We start from the raw sequence: 20541 nt of genomic DNA, 5'->3' as shown, positions 1-20541 counted from the left end.
TTTTACAGTATTTATCCAAGTTAGAGAAAGATAAGTCCATACAAGGATGTGTACCTGAATGTTCATAGTAGATTTATCTGTAATACCCAAAATATCCACCAACAAGTGAATGGTTAAACAAATGATGGTCTGTGCATACAAAGAACTATTATTCAGCAATAAAAAGGAAAGCACCATTGATTTACCCATCAGCATTGGTGAATCTCAAAATAATTATGCTTATTGAAAAACCTAGACCAAAAAGAGTACATACTCTGTGATTCTGCTTACATGAAATTCTAAAAAATACAAACTAATCTAGAGTCATAAAAGAGATAAGTGGTTCCTTCACAAGGGAGAGAGAAGGAGAGAGAGGGTTTACAAAGGCACAAGAAAAAATTGGTGGTGGATCATGGATGTGTTCATTATCTTGCAAGTGATGGTATCATAGGCGTACCAAATGTATCACATTGTCCAGTTCAAATATGTGCAATTGATTGTGTGTCGATCACACCCAAATAAAAAAGGACATACAAAAGAAAAGAGAGAAAGATTATATGACCACATATATGTAGGGTGAATTTCAGGAGGAGAAGCTGGAAATAAGCAGCAGTGAGTCAAGTCTGGAAGCAGTGAGTATACACAATGAAGTGGGACCTGCTCTTGGCTATGGCAGTTAAACTGGAAGAGAAATGGTAGACAAGATGCTATAGAAGAAGCAGTCCAGGAGTTAGAGGAGTAAGAGAGAGGAAGCCATGGAAGAAGCTGGCCAAGAGAATGCTGTCCCCACCCCCCCCCCGCCCCCCCACCCATCAAATGAATGGAGCTTCCGTGATGGAAGGTGTTGATGGAGGGCGTGCAGCGAGATCACAGTTCAGGTTCAGGAACATGGAATATGGTAAGGGACAACCATTGTGGAGATGTCAGGTAGGTAGCTGGAAATGTTGAACTAAAATGCATGAATAGAGGTATAGAGTTAGACTTCATTGTAGAGGCAGTTATTGAGAGTCTGATAATAAAATCGCCAGTGATGATCACATTGGTAAGAGAGGGCCAAAGTCAGTTAGGATTAAAGTTCTTGGTCTCTTAGCTTCTTGTTCAGTTTTTTAAATCCATTGACTTACATGGCCTCCAAGTGAATAATGAAGTTACATTTTGCATATTAAATTGAGAGAAAGTTAAACGTTTTGCTACTTTCTAACTTAGACTGCTGCTGCTGCTAAGTTGCTTTGTGTCCGACTCTGCGACCCCATAGACGGCAGCCCACTAGGCTCCCCCGTCCCTGGGATTCTCCAGGCAAGAACACTGGAGTGGGTTGCCATTTCCTTCTCCAATGCATGAAAGTGAAAAGTGAAAGTGAAGTCGCTCAGTCGTGCCCGACTCTTAGCGACCCCATGGACTGCAGCCCACCAAGCTCCTCCATCTATGGGATTTTCCAGGCAAGAGTACTGGAGTGGGGTGCCATTGCCTTCTCCACTAACTTAGACTAGGGAATATAAAAGGGAAAATGGAGGAAAAAACCCCTCTCAGGTTGGCAAAAGCAAACATACAACTTTTCAGCTCTTCCTAAGTAGTATTTTCACCTTGTATCATCTGTCTTCTTTTTTTTTCCAAAATAGGCATTTAAATAGTTTAGCTTAAAAATCTTTTTTTCTTATTTCTGCTATGACTTAGATATGGAAATAAATGGCAAAAATGTCAGCCAAGATACTATTAATAAATAAAGTCACCTAGGAAGTAAGATTAAGATTTTATTCTTATAAACCATGAGACACAGATTTAGTTGCATTTCCATTGTTTAATTTAGATATGTGTGTGGTCAGTTACTTCAGAGGTTGAAGTGAAGTCACTCAGTCCTGTCCGACTCTTTTCGACCCCATGGCCTGTAGCCTACCAGGCTCCTCCGTCCATGGGATTTTCCAGGCAAGAATACTGGAGTGGGTTGCCATTTCCTTCTCCAGGAGATCTTCCTGACCCAGGAATTGAACCTGGGTCTCCTGCATTGTAGGCAGACGCTTTACCATCTGAGCCACCAGAGAATACAATTACTTCAGAGAGATGTTGTAAAAAGTCTGATTAGTGGGGCTGTAGAATGGCGTTATATGCTGTAGCTTGTTTGGACTCCTTATTCTGAGTCCAACCGTTTGTGATGTCAGAAAGCATTTCAACTTAAGGTCACTGCTTACTGTTATTTAAAGGATGATTTCATAAGGCCAAAGTTCCTGGAACTTATTCTTGACCTAGGAGGGAAGAAGAATTTATACCAGAACAAGCCAATTGGACATTCTGTTTTTCCAAAGGTAAAACTGGGCAGTGAGGTATCCCCCATCTCCAGCCACTGGATGCTAGTAGTGCCATTCTCCTAAAGTGAAGTCGCTCAGTCGTGTCCGACTCTTAGCGGCCCCATGGACTGCAGCCTACCACGCTCCTCCATCCATGGGATTTTCCAGGCAAGAGTACTGGAGTGGGGTGACATTGCCTTCTCCAGAGGATATTCCTGACTCAGGGATCGAACCCAGTTGTCCCACATTGTAGGCAGACGCTTTACCATCTGAGCCACCAGAGAATACAATTACTTCAGAGAGATGTTGTAAAAATTCTGAGCCACCAGGGAAGTCCTGGTCACGACCATAATTGTCTCCTGCGGTCAGTCACCTCTGGCTGAGAAACACTGTACTGATAACCTAAGCAGATCAAGCAAGAACATGAAAGTCTGCACATCCATTTAAGAGACCAGTTTCTTGAACACTCTGCTTGGAACAGATCCTAATTATATAGAATCCATTCCAAATCAGTGTACACTTTGATACAACTACTTAGGGAAACAGTTTGTCAATGTCTAGCAAAATTTGAGAAACAGCAGTTATGTATCTAGTTACATCCTAGAGAAAGTCTCAGACATCTGCACTGGGATGTGTACAAGGATGTTCATGGCAGAGTTGTTTTGTAATGGTGACAATTGGAAGTAACATCGTTGGATCAATCTCAGAAACAAAGTTGATAGACAAAAAACAAAACATAGAATAATTTTTACTTTATATCTTATGTGTCTATTTTACAAAACACCCAAAACAATACTATATACATTGTTTAGCTCAGATTCGTGACAGTGTTCACTTCTGACGAGGAAGGGATGAAGAGTAACGGGACCAAGGAGAGAAAAATGGAGAATGTCAATTTTATTTTTTTTAAAAAGGGTCAAGTATATACTACACAATGTTTTCAGTCGGTAGATTCATGCATATTTATTATCATTCTTTGCATTTTTCTTTTTTTTTTTCAAATGAAACCTTTATAAAAGAAATGTTTTATACTTGACCCTGTAAATTTATATTTTTGTTCATTATGAGATATATTGAATTGTACCTTTTCCTGAAATACCTTTTAGCTGTAGATTTAATTTTCAGTGTTATATTTGAAGAAAGTGATTGTGCTTTGTGCTATTTCCTAGTCACATTTTCATGCATTAAGCCATGGTTTCATGATTCACTCTTGCACAAACATGTGTAGATCTCGATTCTCACACGTTGAAATAAACGCAGCTGTGTTTATTTCAATAAGATTACATTCAAATAAACACACATGTGATCCCTCATGAGTGTGAACCCATAAAACACTTGTTGATTTGGTTCTGAAATTTTGTGTTCAAATAAACACACTTGTTTTAAGGGAAGTTTCGCTTTACTAAAATGTTCATGCTTCGAACATGTGTTTTTAGTAGGCAGATGTGGACATGAGTGTCTAAAAAGAATAATAGTTCTTTGGAGTTTATCATTGCTTTAGACAAATGCAGGGCTTATTTAATAGGCTACTTTTTAATATGCTGGTAGTTGTCCTAGGTAAGTAATTAATTAAAAATAATCTTTGAATATCACATTTTGAGTAATCTATTCATTTTATTTTTAATTATTTATTTTTGGTCATGCTGCATGGCTCTCACGATCCTAGTTCCCAGATCAGGGATTGAACCAGGCCCTCAGCAGTAAACTCTGAGTCCTCATCACTGGACCACCAGGGAACTTCTGTTATTCATGTATTCTTGACAGGTTAACTGAATGTAATAGAATTTTAAGTAAAGTATATCTCATGTTAAAAATATTTGTGAGTATATGTTTTAAAATGTAAATGATAAATTAAAAAGGGAAAGAGCTGTTTATATTTTGGAAACTGCTTATTGACTAGTTAAGGCCGTTTGTGACTGTAGGGGCCCATCCCTGACTTCTTCTCAACACCCAGGGAACTTGCTCACGACCTTTGTGAAGCACAGTGTATCTTTTAGCTCCTTCTCAGGATCAGACAGTCAGACAGGACTGAGTGACTTCACTTTCACTTTTCACTTTCATGCATTGGAGAAGGAAATTGCAACCCACTCCAGTGTTCTTGTCTGGAGAATCCCAAGGACGGGGGAGCCTAGTGGGCTGCCGTCTATGGGGTCGCACAGAGTCGGACACGACTGAAGCGACTTAGCAGCAGCAGCAGGATCAGACACAAGGTGCTCTCCTCCATTTGGTGCCACAATGGATAACTATCTCAAAGCCTGCAATTCTTTCATTAAACCCTCATTTTCTGGTCAGTCATTGCTGGATTTGGTCTTTTAGGTATTTCTATCCAGGTATTTCAGAAGGGTAAATAATCATTATGTGCATAAATTCCTTAAATATAAATTATTATAGAGAAAATAAAATTTTATAAAGTTTCAAAGGTTAATGTTTCTATTTCAGAGGTAATGTATGAGTACATTTTTTCTTTTCATTTTCTTTTTCCTACTGTTTACTAACTTCTGAAGTTATTTTTAATTTAAAATGAGAGGTGTTTTATTAGTAGTTACTTGCTGGCATACATGTTTAGAGCCTAGTCTCTTTCTTTCCAGAAAGGAAGCTTCATGAGAACAGATGTCTTTATTTTGTTTGCTCCATATACCTCATGCTTGAAACAGGATTTATTAAACACTCAATAAATGTTTGTGAGTGAATGACTGCTGAATGAATAAAAGATAAGAACAGATTTCCTTTGGACTTTCATTCTTAGTTTTAATATTTTGTCATCCACCCCACCAAGTTCCCAAGCTAGGTACTTTATCAATTTGGTGTATTTTCTTTCAACTTTGCTTATAATGTAATTTCCCAGGGGACACTGAGTTTTTATCTATGTATTAACTTTGTCCATCTTTTCCCTCTTGTCTTTTCTTTCCTTCTTTAAGAGGGTCTTTCCTACCCCCGTGTCATTGATATACTCCCTTGTATATTCTCTTATCCTTGTATCTGTTTGATTCTATTGTTTAAGCCTTTGAAAAAAATCTGTCTGCAATTTATTGTTAATGTTGTGAGGTAGTGATGGATCTTTTTACTCCTCTTCTCCCGGCCCAAACACACACACACACATATCTACACAGAGGTAATCTGTGGAATACTGTGTGCTTTAATTCATTTGGCTTTAATCGTGTACAAATATTTTAGAACTTAAATTTTGTGTTCTATTTCTATGGCTTTATATATATATATATATATATATATATTATATAGCTTTATAATACCTCTCTTACTAGTTGATTAGTTTGTCAGTTTATTCTCTTGGATATTTTGACTAATGAATGATAGTTGTGTCACTTTGTCCAGTGTTTTCTTTTTGCCCATTTTTCTTTCTTTCGTTTTTGCTTTTGGTTAATACATGGGCTAGTACCTCTGATAATGCTGATTACACATGGTGATAGTGTACATCCTTTTTAAAAAAAAAAAAAATTATTATTTGGCTGTGCCGGGTCTTAGTTGCAGCCTGTGGGATCTAGCTTCCTGACCCGGGATTGAACTGGGCCCCTTGCATTGAGAGCTTGGAGTCTTAGCCACTGGACCACCAGGAAAGTCCCTGTACATCCTTTTTTGATATATATTTACATATTTTAATGCATCTAATATTGACTACCGTGAATACTATTTTCTGTGTCCTTCTTCCTTGATCTCTGATTCTGCTGGCTTCTCTTCTTAGCTTTTTTTTTAAATCAGATTAAGGAAATTCTCTCCTATTTTTGGCTGAGAAATTATATCATGAGTGTATGGTAAAGTAACTTGTTGACCTGCTCATCTCATTTTCTTCTTTTACTCTCTTAATGTAATGAATTGCATTAATATATTTTCTGAGGCCAGTCATCCTTACATTTCTGGGCTAACCTCTATTTGATGTTATTTTTTCATACCCTGTTTTATTCTATTTTTAAATTTTACTAAAGAATTTTACATCTACTTTGAAGTATGATGGAACACTAATTTTTCTTTTCTTTGCTTTTCTTACCTGGTTCTTGAATGGGGTTAAGTTAGCCTCAGCTCCTATAAAACCACCTTGGGCTAGTGCCTTTCTTGAGGATGCAGACCTTTAGCCAATTGCTTTAATTTTTTTACTTTGGTTACTGTGTTGGTTTTTCTGCTTGTTCTTTGGTAAATTTTGATAGTTTATATTTTGTAATAAAGCCATCTTTTCATATAAAATTTTCTGTTATTTGCTTATAATGTTTAATTTTTTGTTATTTTTTATAATGTTTAATGTTTTTCATGTGTGTTTATTAACTTTTGTTCAAATTAAAATTTTTTTGTTCTGTTTTCTAGTGCTTGTTTTGAAATAATTCATTTATTTTCAAATTTAATGGTTCTGTAAAATATTGTTTGTTGCCCTGTTTTCAATGATTACCATTTTGATGGCATCTCACAGGTTATCTTACATAGGGTGGTCATTGTCCATTTGAAATATGAAAAAAATGCATTTTAATTTGCTGTTTAACTAATACACTACTTTTAGAAACAGAGTTTAAAATTCTTGATTAAATTTTTTTGGCTGTCATTTTATTACCAATTTCTTTTTCTGCATATTCTTTTTTTAGTCTTCTTAAAATTGATCTGTAGTTAATTTACAATGTTGTGTTAGTTTCAGATGTATAAGAAAGTGATTCAATTATATACACACACAAATACTCTTTTTTAGATTTTTTTCCATTATAGGTTATTACAAGATACTGAGTATAGTTACCTGTGCTAGAGTAGGTCCTTGTTTATTTTGTATATGCTGCTGCTCAGTCGCTTCAGTCGTGTCCAACTCTGTGCGACCCCATAGACAGCACCCCACTAGGCTCCTCTGTCCCTGGGATTCTCCAGGCAAGAATACTGGAGTGGGTTGCCATTTCCTTCTCCAATGCATGAAAGTGAAAAGTGAAAGTGAAGTCACTCAGTTGTACTCTTAGCGACCGCACGGTCTGCAGCCTACCAGGCTCCTCCGTCCATGGGATTTTCCAAGCAAGAGTACTGGAGTGGGTTGCCATTGCCTTCTCCTATTTTTGTATATAGTAGTGTATATATGTTTATCTTAAACTCCTGATTTATCTATTTATTTTATTGATTGATTGATTTCACATCTTAACTGTATTTAGGTTAGTGAATGTGGCCTGCAGGATAACACTGTTTAAGAATTGTTAATTTACCTTTTGATGTCCACTACATGATCAGTCTCTGACTATTTCACATCTTCAGAAAGAATGTGATTTCTTTTTATGTGGAGTCCATAATGTTACCCATAAAATACCTGTTTAAGTTAATATTATATCTGTTAGGTTAATTTGAATGTATCGTTCCTATCCTTTATAGCATTATTTATTTTTCTTTTACTTTATCAGTTATTTTCTGAGAGGAGTATTTTAAAGACTCTGAGTGTGATTGTGATTTGCTAATTTCTGCTATTTAAAAATTTTTTCTTTTTATATTTCAAACACTATGTTGTTAAATGTATAAGAACTAGTGACTATTATTCTCTTGGAAGGTTATTCTTTGTAGCAATGTAGATATTTTCTTTTCCCCTTTTAATGATTTTTCTTTAATTTCTTTTGTCTAGTGTCACTGTTTCTATACGTGCTTTCTCTTTTCCTTTGCCTGCTATGTGGTTTCATATCCCTGACTTTTAACACTTCATGTGTCATTGTGTCTTAGGTGTGTCTGTTATGGACGTGTACATAGTTTTTTATTTTCTAATTTAGTCTGAACATATCTCTGATGGTGTGTTTATATTTATTGTAACTTGTAACTGGTAATTTCTTTATATTACCCTCTCTTTGTTTCCGTTTTCTAGACTCATTGGAATGATCACATTTGTTTTATTCTTTATTTGCTCTGCTGGTTTGAATAGCATACATTTCTTTCCTACGTTGTGATCATTTTTGTTTATTTCCTTTCAGTTTTATTTATATATATTTGGTATGTAGCTCTGTGTAAGTTTAAGGTGTACAGCATTAATGATTTGATTTATATGTACTGTGAAATGTTTACTACAGTAAGTTTGCATGCTAAGTCACTTTAGTCATGTCCAACTCTTTGTGACCCCATAAACTGTAGCCTGCCAAGATCCTCTGTCCATGGGATTTCCCAGGCAAGAATACTAGAGTGGGTTGCCATTTCCTCTCTAGGGCATCTTTCTGACCCAGGGGTTAAACCCGCATCTCTTATGTATACCTGCATTGGCAGGTGGGTTCTTTAACACTAGCACTACCTGTAAGTTTAGTTAACTGCATGTCAGTCATCTCATGTAGGTTCCCCCCACATCACCCCTCCCCTTGCCCAAAGGGAAAACAAACGTTATTTCCTTGTGATGAGAACTTTAGGATTTACTCTCTTAGCATCTTTCAAATATACCATATAGCAGTGTTAACTAGACATCATGCTGTACTTTATATCACCAGTACTTATAACTGGAAGTCTATCTTTTGATTCTCTTCATTCAGTTCCCCCACTTTCGAGGTAAATGTTTTAACACGTGTATTTAAGCATGTTTTTCTTAGAGTGTCTGAAATTAAAAGTATCTGTTTAATACCTTTTCTCTGAACAAAAGAAGAATTTAAGCTTGCTCTTATTTCCCCCCAATTCTCTGTTTTCAGCCTTTTAGGTTGATAAAGACAAGTTTCCTCCTAAATTATTATTAAAAGAGGAAGGTTGGTGTCTCTTCTGTGGATAAGTCTTTTCTCTTTTTTCTGTTAATTTTAGAGATTTTTGCTTTATCCTTGTTAGTAAGAATTTCTCTTTCATGTGTTTCATAAGTTTTTGTTTTTAATTTATCCAGATTGGCACTCAGTGAGTGACTCTATTCAATGTGAAACTATGCGTTTGGACTCAATGTTCATAATCTTCAATTATGTAAAATTCTCTAATACTCTGTTTTCAGATATTGCCTCTCCTTCACTCTTTAGTCTCTCCTCTTGGAATTGCTAATAGGTAGTGAAAATCAGGTCTGTCCTCTGTCTGAAAACTTTTTCTTTTTTTAACCTTTTATTTCTTTATCCTTTTGCATTCTGAAGAAATCTTTGGCCCAGGTTTGAGCTTACTAACTCATTTTTCAGTGGTATTCTTCTAGTGATGTCCTGCTTTTCATATTCAGCCTTCTATTTCGCTAAATACATTTTTCATTTCCAAGTTTTCCAGAGTTTCACTTCCAGGATTCAAAGTTTTTTTTGTATACATCCAGATGATTTTGAAGTACCAGTAAAGTATATGTCTGATACCAGCATATGGCTTCCAGCAAATACACAGACCTGTTTTCAGATCTTGTTTTTCTACCAGTTAACTATGTCATGGCTGGTTACTTGATGCCTCTATTTAAGCTTCGATTTTCTGGCAAAATTGTGATTAAAGTATCACTGTGTTATCTTGATGTGGAGATGAAACATAATTGTAATTTATAATTTATAAATTTATACAAATTTATAATTGTATTTATAACTTGTGTAGACGCTACATGCCAGGAACTATACTAGGTTATTTTACTCCCAACTGTTATTTTCAACAAACCTAAGAAAATATCCTAAATATGATAGTTTCATATATCTTATTCCCCTGAAAGCAGCTGATGATGTTGTTCTACTTGTTGAAATCCATTGCCCTAAGCAAATCTTTGATGTCTGGTTCTGCTAGCTTCTCAAACTTAACCAAGTAAACAGTATTTTTAAGAAAGGAATGTTTGGCCTACCTTTGATTGTTTTTTTGTTCAGAGTAATTTCTTTTTCATCTCCCATTCAGTGTTTCATCCAACCCTGTTCAGTGTTTCGTCCCTGTGTGTGTGCGCGCATGCATCATTTAATCCCATTGCTAGGATTTGTTAGTTGAGCTACCTACCACTGGTGCAGTTTCTTTCTTGTTTGCCATTGACTCTGCCGGGCGTTTGCTCTTTCTGAAAGGATAAGGTATTTATTTTGTGAAGAAATCATTTAGCAACATAATATGAAAGGGTAAATAAAGGTTATGGGAAATTACATCATGCTAGACTGAGAGACTGAAAGCACACTGCCCTCTGTAAGGTATTTAGAATGGTACAGTTATTGCTGAACCAGAACCGCTGTATGCAGGTGATGGCCTCTGAAACTTACTGTTGCCTGAACTTTATGAAATTGCAATATTCAGCTGGTCCTTTCTTCTCAGCCATTCCTACTGAAAGGATTTTTGACACTTGTTTATTTTTTTTAAATAAGAGCAAATAAATTAAAACTCACTTAATACATTGTCTTGAGACAATTGGTACCCATCAACGGGCTAGTTTACTGAGATTGTTACTCTTCAGAAAAGCCAAACATGCCTGAAATGGATTGGAGATTTTCATATGTTGACAAGTAAACTCTCAATGTCTTAACATCCTTTCTTTGTAATCTTCTGATCATTAATATGTTTACAAATACTTTTTTAAAAGAAAGTTAAAATTACCATCAATATGTATAATCATTTCAGTGTTTTAATGACTGAGCTCTGAATGAATAAATGAACAAATGTGTAAACAGCGATTTTTCAAAGTAACATTTAAATGATCAACCATTGAGATAAACGATTATATTTACTGAAGTGTGACTAGGAAAGCTAAATTTGGGGGGAAATATAATGATTTATATTAAGAGGCCCATTGTATAGAATATAAAACAACAAAAATTTCTTAAGTGAGGTTATTAAATGAGTCACACTGTTAATTCTGAATTAGAAAGAAGTCAGTGCCTTTAATTTACTCTCAACATACCAATTCATATGGTTTTTTTTGGTTTATTTTAAAATTTTGAGGAAATATGCAGCTCATATGTATGCGCCGTCTCTCTGTAGTGTTTGACTCTTTGTAACCCTATGGACAGGTTGTAGCCCTCCAAGCTCTATCCGTGGGATTTCCTAGGGAAGAATACTTGAGTGGGTTGCCATTTCCTCCTCCAGGGAATCTTTCCAAGCCAGGGATTGAACCCACATTTCCTGCATTGTAGGCAGATTCTTTACCCCTGAGCCACTGGGAAAGCCTATACAACTCCTATTCTAATTTTTAATATTATCCCAATTTAGTTATTGAAAGATTGATCAAATAAAAACAATTAAAAGATTCTATTCAATCTTATACCCTTATTATAGGAATAAGGTCATATTCACAATAACTAGCTACGTTTACAGCTGTTTTCAGTGTTTCACAATTTTGTTTCTTTAATAGTGTTCAGTTCAGTTCAGTTCAGTCGCTCAGTCATGTCTGACTCCTTGCGACCCCATGAACCACAGCATGCCAGGCCTCCCTGTCCATCACCAACTCCCGAAGTCCACCCAAACCCATGTCCATTGAGTCGATGATGCCATCCAGCCATCTCATCCTCTGTCGTCCCCTTTTCCTCCTGCCCTCAATCTTTCTCAGCATCAGGGTCTTTTCAGATGAGTCAGCTCTTTGCATCAGGTGGCCCAAAGTATTGGAGTTTCAGCTTCAACATCAGTCCTTCCAATGAACACCTAGGACTGATGTTCTTTAGGATGGACTGGTTGGATCTCCTTGCAGTCCAAGGGACTCTCAAGAGTCTTCTCCAACACCACAGTTCAAAAGCATCAATTCTTTAGCGCTCAGCCTTCTTCACAGTCCAACTCTCACATCCATACATGACCACTGGAAAAACCATAACCTTGACTAGACGGACCTTTGTTGGCAAAGTAATGTCTCTGCTTTTTAATATGCTGTCTAGGTTGGTCATAACTTTCCTTCCAAGGGGTAAGTGTCTTTTAATTTCATTGCCACAGTCACCATCTGCAGTGAATTTGGAGCCCAGAAAAATAAAGACAGCCACTGTTTCTACTGTTTCCCATCTATCTGCCATGAAGTGATGGGACTGGATGCCATGATCTTAGTTTTCTGAATATTGAGCTTTAAGCCAACGTTTTCACTCTCCTTTTTCACTTTCATCAAGAGGCTCTTTAGTTCTTCTTCACTTTCTGCCATAAGGGTGGTGTCATCTGCATATCTGAGGTTATTGATATTTCTCCCGGCAATCTTGATTCCAGTTTGTGCTTCCTCCAGCCCAGCGTTTCTCATGATGTGCTCTGCATGTAAGTTAAATAAGCAGGGTGACAATATACAGCCTTGACATACTTAATAGTGTACATAGATCAAATCTAAACAACAACAGAAAAGACTCAGATATGTTATTTCTTATAGAGATTAAGAAGCATTCTTCTTGAAGATTTATTAGATCATGTGATATCTTTGTATAAACTCAAAATTTCTTGAGCTACAAATAATAAATATATTCATGAAATATTATATAGGCTTTAAAAATGAAGTTATAGATTTAACATAGTTACAGTGTTATTAACTTTTCAGTAGATTAAAGAGGAAATACACAGTTTTGGTTTTCTGGGACAGTCCTAATTTAAAATCTTTCATTTTCTTCATAAATACACTAGCAGTTTTTCAGCTTATCTGTCCCCACTTTTGGTTTGGAAAATACATGTGGGTAATAAAAAGAACTTAATAGGTATCATTGATTGAACACTCATTATGATAAGGCAGTATGGTTTCAAGGATATGTCACTTAATCTTGCCAAAAACTGGTGGTAGGAATTACAAACATCTCTGTTTTATAAATGAGAAAATTGAGATCTGGAGAGTTAAGTAACTTATCCATGATCACATAGTCCTAATAGAGGACTCCAGATTCAAACCCACCATTCTTTTACTCCCAAGATAACATTATATTAAATTGTAATTGAGTATAGGTTATTTCACTCTTCTTTGTAATATAGCATCTTTAGATTGATCTTTTAAGAAATGTCATTTCAAATACATATGTATCTTTAATAATCATCTGTTAAAACTTAGGCTGCTCTTTGGAAATTTTGAAGAATAAAGGATCACACCATAAATATTTTGGTTATTCTAACACTTAGCACAATATCATACATGATAATAAGCCCGCAGTAATTATTTGTTGAAATAAAGACAATTCCTCATTGGGAGCTTAATGAGTAAAAATGGGTAAAAAGATGGTTGACAGTGTTTAAAAATTCAGTTCTCAAGTCAACATTATTAATGTGATTCAGAGATGAAAACTGAGTGCTTAAGAATATCTCTTCAGAACATTGTAAAGCAACTATACCCTAATTTAAAAAAAAAAAAAAGAATATCTCTTGGCCCCTTGTTCTGTTGTCCTTCTGTATTTCAAAAATACAGTTATTTTTCAGAAAGAATGACTCAAGGCTGTAGAGGGCAGTGTAAACCAACTCAAGTGGACTTCTGGTTAGAGAGGTGCTGTAATAGTTGCTGTGGTTCATATATCCAAATAGGTTTTAACATCCCAAGTATCTGACCACTATTAGAATTATCTCAGACGTAAAAATAGAGAAGGATAAATGAAAAGTGTATTATAACCAAAGATTTACATAAATCCACAGAGATGCTGGCAGTTAGACATACAGTTTCTATCCTTGTAAACTCTAGTGGAAAAACCAGGACCATTAGCTGTATAATCTAGGCCTAAAAACATTTTTGTCTCAGTGAATTTGATAAAAGTTTCTTGTAAAGAATTTTCTCTCCTCTTATAGTTGTCTAAATAAACAACGAATAAAAAATATTAACACCCTCAGTTGCCCTCCCTCTTCCTCCCCCCACCACTTTATAAAGACATAGACTATTTAGTTGTGTACCAAATTATGCACTATACTAAATTTTAAAAATATTTAATATCAATTCAGATTTATTTGGCATTCTCTCATTCTGTTGCCAGTATTCCTGAACAGTTTGGTTTTCCAGGGTTTCCTTGATTTTATCACTCTCCTGGTGAATAAGATGTTTGGGATTATATTTTGTAATGAGTGACACAGGGTTTCATTTAGGAAAAGAAACACCCCAAACCTATTGACTCACAAGTATTTCAGTTTTTGGCAAAGTTGCTGCCAGTGTTGCCTACAATTGACCATCTGATGGATATAGATATCTGTGTTCTGAACAAATACCATACCGGTTTATGTTAGTTATAATGCTCATTTTTATAGAAATTCTGTATCATTTGCCCATTTTTCTTAACTTTCTGGTTTTGTCTTTAGGTAAATACAATTTCCATGGATGAAAATTTCATAAGTAACAATCATATCTTTAATAACTGCAGACACAGTACTTGGTCATTGTACTGATCTCACTGGGTAATTCTGTCTAATTTAAGTAATTTTAATAGGCATGTAGTCCTTGAGTAACATAGTATCTCCAAAGTTAATATAAATGAAAAAGCAAGTTTTCTAAATGTAGAATAATGAAGCTTGTACACCAGAAATTAGAGAAGTTCTGACTTCAAATTTGTCTATTGTACGTTTGACCGTTTAAAATGTGATGAAAGCTATAGATGTATAGTTCAGAAAAACTAACTTTATATTTTTAGATCTCATTCATATTTTCATTTGATTTTCAGAACAGCCTATAGTAGACTCAGGGTTGCCATTGTTATCTTTGTAGATGTGGGGAAACTGAGCCTCAGACAATTTGAGGGATGTGCTGAAGTTGAGGTAGCTGGCAAATCATAATGCTTCAGTTGGAATCCAGTCCTGCCTGTGGTGTTTGCTTAGAATTAAACGGCTATTTTATGGTTTTGTTGGCTTATACTTATGTGATTTCTTCAGTACATTTAAGAATCAAGTAGTAGTATTAGTCTGTTAGTCACTCAGCTGTGTCTGACTCTCTGTGACCCCATGAACTGGAGCCCACCAGGCTCCTCTGTCCATGGGATTCTCCAGGCAGGAATACTGGAGTGGGTTGCCATTTCCTCCTCCAGGGGATCTTCCTGACCCAGGGATCGAACCCAGGTCTCCTGCATTGCAGGCAGATTCTTTACCATCTGAGCTTCAGGGAAGCCCCAAAGTTATGAATCAAACACTAGCCATATTTTGTTGAACTGACTTTTAAAAAAAAAATCAAAGGGTATGTTATGTGGAAATTCTCAATAGCAGTTTATAATTTCAACTTTATTGGCCTCATTAATTCACTAACTTAAGAGGCAGTTTCTAGTTTTCGGTTTTGCTTTAGTTACAGGTCAACATTCTGAGGTTTGATGTACCTACTTACCTATTTATGCATCTAGTTCTTTTTACCCTCTGAATTTTGTTTTATTATTAGGGTATTACCTTATGACTTATTTATTCTCTTAAAGCTCTTTATGGGCTTCCCTTGTGGCTCAGCTGGTAAAGAATTTGCCCACAATGCGGGAGATCTGGGTTCGATCCCTGGGTTGGGAAGATCCCCTGGCAAAGGGAAAGGCTACCCACTCCAGTATTCTGGCCTGGAGAATTCCATGGATTCTATAGTCCTTGGGATCCCAAAGAGTTGGACAAGACTGAGGGACTTTCACTTTTCAAGGCTCTTTATGAACATTAAATCATAAGAAGATATTGATTATTTTACTTGAGCTCTGAAAGGCACGTAAAATTTGTTGACATAAATCCCATTAATTAAAATACTAAAAAGGATCTCTCTCACACCTGTAGGGAGGAAGTAAAGCATTGTGTGGTACTGTTGGTGTGTGTGAAGCACAACGTGATTTCACCTAGCAAAAAAGTAAATGAACGTTTTAAGTTTTTAAAACTTATCAAAACAATATTTTCCAACAAAAACTAGTAGAACAGAGGAAGGGTTGGTAGATAAAGACGTCCTACTTCTGTCTTCCTAGGAGAGGAATTTGAGGCTTACTTTAAGAGTGTATGACTCTAGACAAGTTACTTAAACTCTGTAAATCTCAGTTTCCTCATCTTTAAAGTGGGATAATAATAGTACATGTCGCATTGACTTTTGAGAGAAATAGTGAGGTAAAACGTATTTTCTTGGCATATGGTATTCTCTAAGTAATTGATAGTAATAGCAGTAGCACTTATTGGCTGCAATAATCTTCAGTGAAAATCAGTTCTTGGTGAAAGTTCAGTGGTAGCAAAAGGAGTGGAAAGGAAAGATCAAATGAGTGAAGAATAGATAAGGAAACTCCCTGAGGGCTTAGCCTCTGGTATGATGTGGGTGTTGAAGTTTTGGGGGTGCCAGGGTGACTGATCGGTCAAGCATAGGGGCTGTTAAAAGAGATGGTGTTGTCCCTTACCCCAGGAACATAGGATTTCAAAGAAACATCATTAAGACAAAGTGGTAGGTAAAAAAAAGCTCAGGGTAACTTTTGTTTTTATTGAACAAGACTTTTAAATAAATTTGTATTTAATATTCACCATTTTAAAATGCTACTAAATGAAGTGACTTTTGTTATTCTCCTGTCTGAGTAATTCAAGTGTTCAGTACTTATTTGTTGGGCTAGTGAATGGCAAGATTTCTGTCATTGCCTCAGTTTGAAAGACTCGGCTCTTCTTTAAGATAAACAGTATCTAGAAGCATGGCCAGGTACGTTCACTGCACTGTGAGAGGAGGGGGAGAGGAGTCAGGAAGCATGTAGGTGGGAAGGTTTCCTGTTTCCAGGCAACAGCGAGGAGCTCCAGAGGGAAAGCAACTTGAATATAAATTCATTCAGGAGAGGACATTTTACCACACTGCTTTCTAGCCGGTGGGAACTCAGACTTGATTCTGGAAGAGACGGTGGGGTTTAAACTTCATTTGTCAACGGGTAAACTTACTGGAAACCGATTTCTCTTCAGGTTTTGTGTGTACCAAAAATATCACGTACAGGTTAGAATTTTAGAGTATTTTGAAAACAGTGGCCAGCCCCTGCGTGTTCGCCTCCTTTCTCCTTCTCCAGGAGCACAGGGACGTTGGGCGGCTTCATCGCCCCGTCCGTGGGCTGTTGAGAGCAGAGAGGCTCTTGGCCTTAGAGCGGCGCTTTCCCCGCCTGCCTCCATCTGCAGGAAGGAGGGAGAAGCACAGCACCCTCGCTCGCGGGGAGGTGCTTCCTCCTCGGGGCTCCTCCAGAGCAGACGGCGAGAGCCCCTCCTGCGCCTCGGGCTTCGGGCCTCGGGCCTCAGGGAGTGCTGGCTGGTCGCGGCTCCTGGCGTCGTCCCGGCCCCTGAAATGCAGGAGAGGGGAGTGGCTTTGCAAGAGTGGAAGACGCGCCTGCAGGAGGAAGCTACCTGATGGGGTGGGTTAATCTCTAGGCTTTTGAGATACTAAAAAGGGGGGTTTAAATACTGCCGCCCCCCCCCTCCCCCCCCGCCAAAGCTCTCCAGTCTGATGCGGTAACTCTCTGGGCCCTGAAGGACCTTCTTCTAGAGTGTGTGGGTGCGCGTCGGTGTAGGAACCCGTGAGAAACCCGGGGAGGGTTACACACGCGGAAAGAGTTGCCTGTGCAGAATGCATTCTTTTCTCACTTTCACATTGGGTTCCCTCTAGAGCTCTGAGGCGGGCCACTTTCCTTTTAAAATCTGCTTTTCGTTGTTTCGTTAGACTACTGAATGTTTAAGAGTTATATTCAAAACTCTCAGGCAGACGATAGGTGTGATGAAGGGGGCAAGCACCCTGCAGATCTTGCGCTGGCAATTGCCCTCCGCTCCGGCAAGAGGAAGAGAGAGTAGATGCGGTTGGTCGGGGGGCCTGGAAGAGCCCGGCATTTTACCCCTCAGTCTAATCCGGAGTCTCCCCGAGTACCTCCAGGGACTGTTAGGTGCCTTAGTACACCCTAGTTTAATTTCGGGGCCATAGACAGAGCTGCCCAGATGCTTAAGCAAACATGCAGGATCCAAGCTTTATATTGGCTCCCCTCTCACCATGTGTCCGAGGATGAATCACCCCTTGAAGGGGCTAATCTGTCTCCTTATTGTCCTGTCTAGAAGGGTCACATTATTTAAGTGTAACTCCTGAGAGCCTGGCAGGTCTTTTCAAACAAATGTTGATGGATGCCTTGCAGTCCCTCCCACCCCAACAGATTTCTTTACGCTTCTTTTTACATAGACACTTAACCTATGTTGAGGGTGCCTCTTTTATGACCAGAGAGAAGAAATTAAAGGAGTTTGGTCCTCGTGGTTTATAGTTTGTTCTTGCCCAGCTTGTGCAGCGTCTTTTAGTCAGAAGTCAAGCTGTATTCCCTTTTTTCTGTACTTGTGTTCTCAGTATCCTGTGGGGACATTCAGAAAGGGCTTACAGTAAATGATCATTTTACTATCATTTTCTGTAGAATTTTTTTTTAAGTCTCGTTTTAAGAACATGATTTGACATGTTCTGGGGTATTTTTGTTAATTATGTAATTATATATTTATAACAATGGATTTTTCTTAACCCTAAGTAACTTTGGATTTGTATGGGAGAAGCTCATTGTAAATCAAAGCTGGAGATTTTAAAAAGCCAATAATCTTTATGTAAAGTTTGAGTTACATATGGCATCATATAGGTATTTAATTAGGTCTAGTTCATTTTAATCACTTGATATTAAAGAGTTTAATTTCAGATAGAGGGAATTATGAAAGATTAATAAAAATAGGTGCTACACATCATACTTTTTAAAAAATAGTTTGGCTTACCAGGCATTTATGTTAGCTGTTTATCTGATTTTTAAAGACATAGCTTCTGTTGTGCTAGCCTTTTAGACAGAAGATAAGTCTTAAATCCAAAAGTTTTTTTCCTGTTAATTTTTTCTTTATTATTCTCACTGTTTCCTCCAACGTTATCATCCTTGCTATTTCTTTGAATGTTCAGTATTGTTATCTTGTATCATCATGTTCATAGGGTAATGTGTATTAACAATCTCTTTTATTTTACTGAAGCGTCAAAAGTAAGATTTCCATGTGGGATTCAGTTAATAAAGGAACATTATCTTTTGACATCAGTCTCTCTAAATGTTAATTGAATAGTTAAGCATTTACCAAGAATATGACTGATATATAGATATCCTATCAGGAAAAAAATATTCTATGGTCTAAAAATATTAAAGTGGAGAAAGAAATGGCAACCCACTCCAGTATTCTTGCCTGGAATGGACAGAGGACTTTGACTGGCTATAGTCCATGGGGTCGAAAAAGAGTTGAACAGGACTTAGTAACTTAACAACAACAACAACAAAATACTAAACAGTATTTTTAATAAGAGATGCTAAATTTCATGATTTTAGTCTTCTGTAATTATGCCAATAAATGTTTGAATATGGAAAACCTAAAGTCTACCTGATACCTCCTCTGTTCCTAACCTTTTAAATTGTTATTCATAAGTGAATTCTTGAATGAATTTTGCTTAAAGAACAATCTATATTTAACAAGGAGCAAATTTAAACGAAGCTAATTTTTTATAGAAGCTGCTAGTTTTGCCTTAAAATACCTTTAATCATATTTTCACTTATTGAACATTTAGAGAGTGATCACACTTATGTTCTGAAGTGTTGGATGGATAAAAGAGAAACTTGGACCTTTCCCCCACATTTAGGAAAGGAATAGTTGTTGCAGCATTTATGCTGAATCTTTTTTGAAGGTATAGGCCAGTCTCCGGATTCCTAAATTTGGAAATTCCCCTTCTGTAATCCTGTATTTGTGTCCTGCTCCTACCAAGTGTAAAGGGACCATATTTTTTTCACTATTCTATCTTGTATGGCCTATTAGTTCTTTGTACATACTAGACAGGTAATAATTGTGGAATTAAGCAGAGATTTTTAAAAAGTAGAGTTGAGGATGGAATGATAGGCCAAATTATAATTCAGTTCAGTTCAGTTCAGTTGCTCAGTCATGTCCAACTCTTTGCAACTCCATGATTCGCAGCATGCCAGGCCTCCCTGTCCATCACCAACTCCCGGAGTTCACTCAGACTCACGTCCAACGAGTCAGTGATGCCATCCAGCCATCTCACCCTCTGTCGTCCCCTTCTCTTCCTGCCCCCAATCCCTCCCAGCATCAGAGTCTTTTCCAATGAGTCAACTCTTCCCATGAGGTGGCCAAAGTACTGGAGTTTCTTGGTTTGCTAATGAGTCTTCTCTGTTGTGGTCATGGGCTGATGTTGTTCAGTTTTTATACATTGTATGCTTCCTCGGGAACTAATATCCTTGATTTGGCTGTTTCTTTTACTTTGCAAACAGGGATTTAAGATAAGAAAACTTGAATTTGAGTTTTACATAAAGAATACAATGGATCAGCCACAGAGCCAAAGTTACAAAATTTATGAATTCTAGTTCTTAATTGGGGCTTCCCTGATGCCTCAGACGATAAAGATTTTGTACTATGGCCTCTTAACCAGTAGTCTGATATTTTTAGAAAAGAATGATGGTTTATAGTTGTCATCACTATCATTAAAATAATTTTAAACAGTTTAGTTTTTTTTAATTTGTATACAGTGTTACCACATCTATAGTCACATTTATAAAACATATTTATTTTATAA

At 37.0% G+C, this 20541-nt stretch overlaps 1 protein-coding gene across 44 annotated transcripts in view; it reads left to right on the top strand.

Annotated features, from left to right (window-relative positions):
- BBX (BBX high mobility group box domain containing) overlaps nt 1-20541 on the top strand; it is a 297568-nt gene that overhangs the window by 39455 nt on the left and 237572 nt on the right. For 2 of the 44 annotated variants that reach the window (XM_086408452.1, XM_086408160.1), the window contains exon 1: nt 16760-17326. The exons of 40 other annotated variants lie outside the window; for them this stretch is intronic. The gene's annotated coding sequence lies outside the window, so the exon portion shown is untranslated. Of the gene's footprint in view, nt 1-16759; nt 17327-20541 lie in introns of those variants that run through there. 2 more of the 44 variants (XM_086408389.1, XM_086408303.1) reach the window with 2 other exon arrangements.

This window comes from Bos grunniens, chromosome 1, assembly GCF_055505025.1.
Source record: "Bos grunniens cultivar Pamir isolate PY7600 chromosome 1, Bosgru_T2T1.0, whole genome shotgun sequence".
Classification (NCBI taxonomy): Eukaryota; Metazoa; Chordata; class Mammalia; order Artiodactyla; family Bovidae; genus Bos; species Bos grunniens.
The sequence above is the reverse complement of the archived record's forward strand: the minus strand, read 5'-3'. Positions and strand labels throughout refer to the sequence as shown.